Source organism: Salvelinus fontinalis, chromosome 30 (assembly GCF_029448725.1).
Source record: "Salvelinus fontinalis isolate EN_2023a chromosome 30, ASM2944872v1, whole genome shotgun sequence".
Classification (NCBI taxonomy): domain Eukaryota; kingdom Metazoa; phylum Chordata; class Actinopteri; order Salmoniformes; family Salmonidae; genus Salvelinus; species Salvelinus fontinalis.
In genome coordinates, this window is record NC_074694.1 from 29,108,925 (window position 1) to 29,115,779 (window position 6,855).

A 6,855-nucleotide genomic window follows, 5' to 3' on the forward strand; every position below is an offset into this window, starting at 1 on the left:
ACAGGTTGGGCTGCCTGGCTTGCTTATGTAACGAAAAGACTGCTATTCAATTTCTATCAATAAAGGGGAGGATAGGTGGGGTAGAGGTTCATTTTAAATGTTATATAAGATTTGTCTTGTGTATTCCGAATACATTCCACAACCATATATCATTTGATGGCGTTCTCATTATGGCATTGACTGGCTTTACATTCATAGTCCTCTACCAATATGGCAGACAAATAGAGTGAAGCACTAACTACCATGGACAAACAAAATGGCGTACTCACAATTTCTGTCCTATTTCACTCTCCATCTTTCTACGTTCCTACAAGGAAAGGAGGGTAGGATTTGGTTGAAGAGGTTTGTCCCTAGCAACATATATTTGTAAGGCTGAGTGACTGCCCAGTTTCACCCCCTTAGACACCTCTTCCCCAGAGCTAAACAACCTGAACACGTTCTGTGCATTTCTCTACCTCATTTCTGAACAGCTGAAATAAAAACCCCGCAGCGATTTGAAGGAACATTTCAAAAATATATATATTTTGTAGCCTAATTTGTTAAGCGATCGCGAAGAGGCATCAAGAGAATTCGCCCATGCAGCCACTCCGTATTTGTAAAGGGGCAACTTTTAGGGCTGTAATATATGGGAAGGGCAGACACGTCCAGTACAGTGACATCTGCAGCGTGCTAGAAATGCAATGAGGTTCAGATTGAAGTTAATAACAGCCAAACCTTAGTCAAACCCCTCAGATTATGGACGCGCATTTTCTTATACATTACTTTCTGTGTGCGTCGCACAAGGCGGTGCCTGTTGCATCAGCAGTTTGTCGCACTGTAAGGGGAGTGTCTGTGTTTGCATTCAGACTCTCGTCACAGGTGGTAGGTACTGTAGCTGGTCTCTGGTGTAGTGGGAGCAGGGTCACTTATCCACAGCTCCAGGGCCAGCTCCTCCTCAGCCTGACAACACTCACATATCTCCTCCTTCTGACAACCTCCGCCCAGACTGACACACACAAAATGGTCTCTCCACATCCAACATCAGAAAAGGCTAGTATAGAAATATACCACTTGTTTTTAATCCTTAAGGAGTCTCCTGACACAGCCGTGAATCAAATCTAAGTAACATAAAAAAATCCCCATCAAAATCCATCAGTTTAAGCTGGAGCTATCAGTTTTTTTGCACGGGCTGCGTCTCAATCCACTGTATCCGCCCATGTCGGCCTTGAGCATCTGCAGAAGATGGCCGAGCTATAGCCTTGTTTGTCAGACCATGAGGAATCTCACAAAAACCTATGTAGCGTCCGAACGGTTTGGCCTAGAAACTATTATTCCACTCTATGGAAAGGGGAGACTCTCACAAGTGTCGTCTGACGGTAACCCATACAAAAAGGAATGGAAGAAAGGAGGTAGTTGTGCCAACAAAAATAAGGGATTAAATGTGTCCCAAAAAACTTTAATATTTCCTGAGCTTTCTCATATCTCCTAGATATAGGACATGCACTTCAAAACCTTATGATTTATTTTTTGACTGTCTTTTTTGCCATTTATGAATGTGTTACTCAATGTGTTTATATGGGCTATAGTAGTAAAGGCCAAATTCAATATTTGATCAAATCCTGTATTTTTATTTTTGGGGGATCCCTAAAGGGGTCGTAAAATTCCAAATCAAATAGCTAATGACCATCTTAAAATAGTTCCATGTTACCTTAGTACCCCACCCCCCTATGACTTAAGCCACACACCAATGACTCAGTGTAATCTGTCGGCATGGAAACCCATTTCTCCTCCAGAGGCAGGGCCATAAGGCTTGCATCAGTGAGTCTATTCTGACTGGTCAGCCTGAGCCACATGTCATACATCTGCTGCATGTCCCTCACTGTGGACAGGAGGGGACAGGGATTAGCGTCGCAAACAAATACACTGTAAATACATTATTTGTTTGGCCATGACACACACAAAAAGAGGAAAATAATGAGAGGAAAAGCAACAAAGACAGAATCTTACAGCTGTTTTTCTTCATGTACATCCAAACGTCCCTCTCTTCCAGACTGTGGGCGAAGGAACAGTTCCCGATGTCAGTGGCACTTCTTCTGCTTCATCACATGGACACACATCGAGGGAGACTGCTTTATTACTGCACTGCATGTCCTGATTGTATATTTTCCTGTGATTTTATTTGACAATCCTTATAATCGGATGTCAAAACACAATTGAAACGGATGCTGAAATACTGGCCCTTCTTTACAGAAACCCTTTTCCTTCACAAGTAGTAGCAAGACAGATAGCTAACCTACTGTGGAACAAAGGCCAAGCTGCCTATAGATGTAAAGACGAGAGGAGGAGAGCTGTAAACAACATCAGCTGTATTCAGCATGTGAGAGGTCTGCTGGAAATGATTGCCTGATTGGAGAGATTAAAACAGACCCCGAGGGGAGGGAGGGATGGAGAAAATTAGTAGAGAGGGGTGGCTCAGTTCATACTTATGTGGGTGTGACTGTGTATGAGAGAGGGGAAGGGAGAAAAGAGTGAGTGATGGAGGGATAGAGAAGGGGGATGGACTTACGTCATACTGCTGTGGGTATGCACGGGAGAAGGGAAGCGGCCGCACAACGACCCACTTCTTTTTCTCAAAAGACTTCATCAGCAATAGCCAATGCTCCTTAGTCCAGCTGGAGAGAGGGGGAAAGGGGATGACAGATGAGGAAGAGAGATGAGAGATGGGCGGGAGAAAGAGGGAGAAAAGAACATGACTATGGACTACAATCATCAAGTTAGTGAAATTGACCATTCAGAACAAGGTATTATGCATTTCTATAGAGTTAATCCTTTAATGGGCCTATTTCTTTAACATTCCTTTTATCCTATTAATTATCAGTTCAGGCCTGGTCATGAAACAGATGGTAGCCCCTGCAGCCTCATATTGACACGAGAACTTCAGCACTTACCATGAGTGCAGATGTCAGTTTGATATAGTCTCTCACCTGTCGTGCAGTACTTGAGGGCCTTGTCTGGTTCGTGGACCTGTCCATCCCTCCAGCACTGGCCACAAACAAACTTCATCTTCAGTTTTCACCCCCTGCCATCCCCTCCACCCCTGAGGTTGTCTCCCACTCCCCCTATTCCCCCCACCCCTCCACTACAGCTCTGGTGTGTGACGTGCACAGGCTGAGAGCATGAGTGAGAGAGATTTTGTAAATCAGGCCCTTAAAACAATAACCCAAATGATCTATTGTATTAGGAGACAAGGGCATCTCATGCTCACCTTCTGTTTCTGAGCATTTTGCTCTAGCCTGTACCATTGCCTCTTGGACTTCTGTACCATCTCTTCATGGGTGATACCTGGGAGAGAGAGGGAAGTTAAGACACACAAAGTAACAGATGATAGCGTGAACTTTGGTTATTTTGCTGCAATCCTTCATGGAGTGTGTCTGTGTGTGCAGCCATGCTTGCAAACAAATGAGTACTTCTATACCGGTGTCCTGCTGCTGCATCCAGTACTTGAGTTCTATGACGGAGTGGGCAAAGGAGCAGCTGTCCTCGCGCTGGCAGCCGTAACGCACCTCGTGGCGACATATGTCAAACTGGCAGAGGGGGTGCAGCGGGCGCACCTTACTATAGTAGACGTTGGCAGAACACACCACATGCACTAGGCACCTGAGAAAACAAGGATGAGAGAGGGGGGAGAGATGGAGGAGGAGAGAGAAGGAGAGGGCAGAAGGGGACAGGGTGCAAATAGCTGACTTGAATATTGTCTGAGGGAAATTGGATTTAGAATCCATTATACCAAGACAAAGTGCTTACTTGGATCTGATACAATGAAGGACAGAAGGAGGACGACGGAAAAGTACAGAAAGGTCTAGGAGACTCACTTGTTATCATCAAAGGGATGCCGGGCAGTGGGGTTTGAGCAGACAGCCAAGTTCTCTTTGTTGCGCTTGCTGATGATGCGAGGCTTACTGTCAAAACATTCCTGCAGAGAGGGAGAGAGAGCGAAACGGAGTGTGTGTGTACATACAGAATACTGCAAAGTTCACCATGTGGAGGTCTATGTGCATCACACCCTACCTCACAGAGGAACATGAACATGCCCATGAGCAGTTGCAGCAGGCGTGTGACGCTAAGTGCCCGTCTCTCGGTGCTGCCCAGCGGGTCAAACAGCAGCTTCCTTCTCAGAGCTCCCTTCCTCTCCTGGGTCCACAGGTCTATTTCCTCCTGGCAGTAGGCAAACGTGCAGTTCTCCCGTACTGGCATTCCTTGCCCTCCTGGACCTCTTCAGGGAGACAGAGGAGGAGCAGGAAAGAGGTATGAGGTAGAGAGTACATAATATTTACTATCACTGATGGCAAATTCTGTTTAAGCAACATTAAAACTACTGCCAGCACTTCTGTGATTATTTTAGTAAGAGAACATGCATGTGCTGGTGACACTGTCTCTGATTTATTTAGAATTCAAGGCACACTTCACCAGCATGGCTACCACAGCATTCTGCAGCGATACGCCATCCCATCTGGTTTGCGTTTAGTGGGACTATCATTTGTTTTTCAACAGAACAATGACCCAAAACACACCTTCAGGCTGTGTAAGGGTTATTTGACCAAGGAGAGGGCTGGAGTGCTGCATCAGATGACCTGGCCTCCACAATCATCCGACCTCAACCCAAACCAATTGAGATGGTTTGTAATGAGTTGAACGGCAGAGTGAAGAAAAAGCAGCCAACACGTGCTCAGCATGTGGGAACTCGTTCAAGACTGTTGAAGACGGTTGGAAAAGCATTCCAGGTGAAGCTGGTTGAGAGAATTCCAAGAGTGTGCAAAACTGTCATCAAGGCAAAGGGTGGTTACTTTGAAGAATCTCAAATTTAACATTATTTTGATTTCTTTCACACTTTTTTGGTTACTACATTATTCCATATGTGTTATTTCATTGTTTTGATGTCTTCACTATTATTCTACAATGTAGAAAATAGTACAAATAAAGAAAAACCCTGCAATGAGTAGGTGTTCTAAAACTTTTGAGACCTGTACTGTACGTACCTTTGCAGAGCACAAAGGCCCCCAGGAAGTTATTTCTGGTGGGGCGAGGCCTGACCCTGTTCCAGGTGGGATCTTCTTTGTTCTTAAGGCGAGACAGCAGCAGGTCCCTCTTACAGCTGTGAGCCGCTTCCGCCTGGTACTGGTAGTCCAAATCCCGCAAACCTGCAGAGAGAAGAGTAGGGGGACTTACCATTCAATTAATTTTTATTCAAAATACTTTATTCATCCCACAAGGTGCAATTATGCAGACATTGACTTAACAGACAACATTGACTTAAAACTGCTTAGTATAAAATAAATCCTCAACGTAACATATTCTGGAGTGGTAAGAGAATGGTCAAGGTAGCCACTGCTTAGTATAAAATAAATCCTCAACGTAACATATTCTGGAGGGGTAAGAGAATGGTCAAGGTAGCCTTGTACCTATTCGGTTGAAACAGGCATTGCAAGCCTGTCTGAACTCGTGGGTGGCAGCCAGTGGGTTTCGGGACTATCGGACCACCATTTTATTACGTTTGCAATCCAACAAATAATCTGCTCAGACCCCAACCAAGGAGCATCAAAAGTCGTGCTATAAATTCTTAGACAACACAAAGATTCCTTGATGCCCTTCCAGACTCCTTCTGCCTACCCAAGGACGTCAGAAGACAAAAATCAGTTAACCACCTAACTGAGGAACTCAATTTAACCTTGCGCAATACCCTAGATGCAGTTGCACCCCTAAAAACTAAAAACATTTGTCATAAGAAACTAGCTCCCTGGTATACAGAAAATACCCTAGCTCTGAAGCAAGCTTCCAGAAAATTGGAACGGAAATGGTGCCACACCAAACTGGAAGTCTTCCGACTAGCTTGGAAAGAGAGTACCGTACAGTATCGAAAAGCCCTCACTGCTGCTCGATCATCCTATTTTTCCAACTTAATTGAGGAAAATAAGAACAATCCGACATTTCTTTTTGATACTATCGCAAAGCTAACTAAAAAGCAGCATTCCCCAAGTGAGGATGGCTTTCACTTCAGCAGTAATAAATTCTTGAACTTCTTTGAGGAAAAGATCATGATCATTAGAAAGCAAATTACAGGAGGGGGACAAAATGGCGCCATAGAGAGAACTCTGTGTTTCAGCGAGCTCCTGTGGCATTCATAAATTTATATTCTTTCATTAATCTTCTAGCTTGAAAAAGTGGTAGAATTGGCTAAATAAGTTATCCTGCAATGAGTCTTGACGGTTATTTCTCAAAAATCTGGGACAACATGCCCAGCAGAACTACTAAGAACTCGACCAAAATCACTATCCCTGTAGATGTGCAGGAGGAGCTAGCTTACGTTAGCGAAGCTAACACCGTTGCGGATCCAGGCACAATGGACCTGGTGATTCAAAAGATGCCGGACAACATTACTAAAGTGATCGATGTTAAGATAAGAACGGTCTTGGAAGCAATAGCAGGCCATTCAGCTGAGTTACAGAGGGTGGTCAAACGTGTCGATGAGGCGGAAGGAAGAATTGCTACAGTGGAAGCTTCAACTACATCTATGGACACTAAGATGAAAGCACTTGAGAAACAGGTGCGCGAAATGGCGGAGCACATTGACGACTTGGATAATCGAGGACGCAGATGCAATATTCGGGTTGTGGGGCTCCCGGAAAATTCTGAAGGGACACGTTCAGTAAAATTGTTTGAGGAATGGATCCCTGACTATTACAAATGGACACTAAGGCTGGTCATGTGAAGCTGGACAGAGCCCATCGCTCTCAAGCACCGATACCCGGTCCCAACCAGCGCCCACGGCCAGTGGTTATGAAGTTCCACAACTTCACCGACGAGCAGCGCGTTATGGAT

At 44.8% G+C, this 6,855-nt stretch overlaps 1 pseudogene; it reads right to left on the reverse strand.

The window, feature by feature from the left end:
- Positions 1-461: 461 nt before the first annotated feature.
- LOC129828504 (zinc finger CCCH domain-containing protein 7B-like) lies at positions 462-6,466 on the reverse strand (annotated as a pseudogene).
- Positions 6,467-6,855: the final 389 nt, after the last annotated feature.